The sequence below is a fragment of the Mus pahari genome, chromosome 9, assembly GCF_900095145.1.
Source record: "Mus pahari chromosome 9, PAHARI_EIJ_v1.1, whole genome shotgun sequence".
NCBI lineage: Eukaryota > Metazoa > Chordata > Mammalia > Rodentia > Muridae > Mus > Mus pahari.
The window spans coordinates 73,710,491-73,713,104 of NC_034598.1; the positions used below are offsets into that span (position 1 = coordinate 73,710,491).

The 2,614-nt window shown below is 35.4% G+C and overlaps 1 protein-coding gene across 2 annotated transcripts in view; it reads right to left on the bottom strand.

Annotated features, from left to right (window-relative positions):
- The window catches only part of Mgat4c (MGAT4 family member C), a 660,796-nt gene extending 659,106 nt beyond the window's left edge, over positions 1 to 1,690 (bottom strand). For both annotated transcript variants that reach the window (XM_021205410.2, XM_029542037.1), the window contains exon 1: positions 1,227 to 1,690. The gene's annotated coding sequence lies outside the window, so the exon portion shown is untranslated. The remainder of the gene's footprint in view (positions 1 to 1,226) is intronic.
- Between the last annotated feature and the right edge of the window lie 924 nt (positions 1,691 to 2,614).

Genomic DNA, 2,614 nt, shown 5'->3' on the forward strand with positions numbered 1-2,614 from the left:
TCTCTCTCTCTCTCTCTCTCTCTCTCTGTCTGATCTTCCTAATACTTTCTCCAATGCTCAAAAAAAGTAGAACCATTACTAACTGCTCTTTCAAAGTCAGCTACCACTTCCTAAGTCCGTGATTAACCCAGGATGGGTGCATAAACTCTGTGTTCCAGTCCAAATAGAGCAGCTGCTATGCTCTACCTCACAGTGTACATACCTGCAATTTCATTGAGGTTCATAGTCATTTTTTCATCATGGAAAAGTACCAGCAACACAGTAGATTTCACTGAGCCCATTCACACAGTCAAGAGATGTTAGAATGCATCAAGCGCTCAGAACACCGTAGTTTAAAAAAAAAAAAAATGTCCTCTTGCTTTATAAACTCTGTGATTTCTCTGACACAATCTACATACACATCTTTAACTTTTAGTAAACACACAGAGAGAAGTCATTTTTCCTATTGCAATAGATCTCCGTAAAATCAGCTATTTCACGTAGATCAAAGCTGCTTCCTGCCTTTTCATTTTACCAGAAATTGTTCAGAACTTTGGCAGCTTTTAAAATTGTAGTTTACTAAATGGTTTTTCCACCTAATGGACAGCATGAGAATTTTTATATACTAAGAAAACAAATAATTTTTAGAATATATTTGGCTAACAGCATAGTAGATAATTTTAATGAATTCCCTTCAAACTCACAAATATTGAGCAGCAACACAAAGTGCTTCTTTACTGTATTCTCAGAAATACTTCTAGTAGAGTTTGTCTAAATTGGAAAAATTCCATCATTTATATATCTGCATAAACAGCCATGAAAACGAGTATATCTAATAACAGCATTCAATAGAAGGTATTTGCTACGACAGAGAAAATATGACTGTTCCAAAATACACAGGCTGGAGCAAGTTTTCAAAGTACGTATTTCCCCTCATTATTGACTGTAGCTACAAAAGGAAAACCCTCCAGAGAATTAATATGAACTTATTATAATGCAGCCTGCAGCACGGTTTTTGTTTTGGTTTTGCTTGTTTTGTGCTGACACAGCAATTTAAAGTATATATTCTTATCTTCAGTAAAGGAATCCTATTATTTCCCATGCAAACATGCAGCAATAAAGTGCCATTACCCAGTCAATACTGACTCCTTAACATCTTTCTCTATTTGCAGGTTTGGATTCCCAGCTCATTAGCTTATTACTTGATAAATAGGAGAGGGTAATGAATTGAGAAAATAACTACGTACCTTCAGAGAAAACCTGCCCGATAACAATAATCCATTAGGAGCCTGGCAATATCCTCTGATCTATTGCCCGCAAAGCTACGACTGGATGGAGAGTTTCATTCCCTGGGCTCAGCTCTCCAGAAGAAAACCAGCACAATTTAAATATTTCTTGGAATGTGACAGCTCTCTAGATCCCCGGTTGCGTTCTGTTCCCCAGGGATGGCAATCTGGTGTTCCTGTGTGCACAGAGCAGTGAAGATGAATTGAAAACGCTTGAGATAAATTAGGAATGGCTAAGTTAAAACTGTCTCTGCTCCAGACTCTCTCATCTGCAGTCTGCAAGCCTGTTTTTCTGTGAAAAAGCTAGATGGCAGACTGCCTCAGTAAGTTCTTAAGCGACAGAGAGCATTTTCAATGAAGAAAAATTCTCCCATTATCTAAGCTAATGTGACTGCTGCTAAATCTAGTATTTTAAAGTGTCTAGTGGCATGGAATTTATTTGCACTATTGCTTTCCTTCAAACTACACTCTAGAATCTATACCTTAAAAATATATACAGCTTTATGTGGTGGAAGCAAAGTTTTACTTACATTGAATTCTCTCTCTTTTCTTTTTCTATTTTAATAATCACTTATCTATTATAAATCTCCTTTGTTTCTAAGCATTTTATTATATTTTCTAACAGAGAGAGTTTTGTTTTACATTTTCGTATACAATCATGAAAAATGGCATTTTTAGTGACAATCCCTTAAATGGATTCAGTTCCATAAAGAATAGGTAGTTCTCCAATGTCACTCAAAATTCAAAAGGCATAATTAAACAGAAAAATATCTAATGCTAACAGGGTAATTAAAGAAGTAAATGTTGTCCCTTAGGATGGAGCCCTAAACATCCCATCTTTTTAATAATATTCTGTATTTGAGACGTAAAACAGAGTTCTTTTGGTGTCTTAAAACCAAGCAAAGCACCAAGGCATTTTTAAAACATACAGATCCATGTCTTAGATTTGTAATATGAGGAGGAATGTAATTTTTAGACGAGGAAGGTAAAAGCATTGAAACTTATGAGAATATGTACACTTTGAAAATATATCCAGAGTCTATGAAGCTAATCATTTGCTTGTTCTGTGTTCTCCTGTGCCAATGACATGTTTAATGTTTAATATGTGAATGTATGATGTTGAAGCAAATGCTTGGTTCCATTATTGGAGTAAGTTTACATTTGTTTGGGAAAACAAAGTTAAATGTAGTTATCTGGAAATCAGGAAAATTATGTTCTATCAAAATCTTGCTTTTTACTCTCTCTACTATGGAATCATCATAGCTAATATTTCGAGGATGGTGTGTGTACTGGAAACATAACATGAGACAACAGAGCTGGATGCTGCCAAATCCTTCTCATCAGGAGCT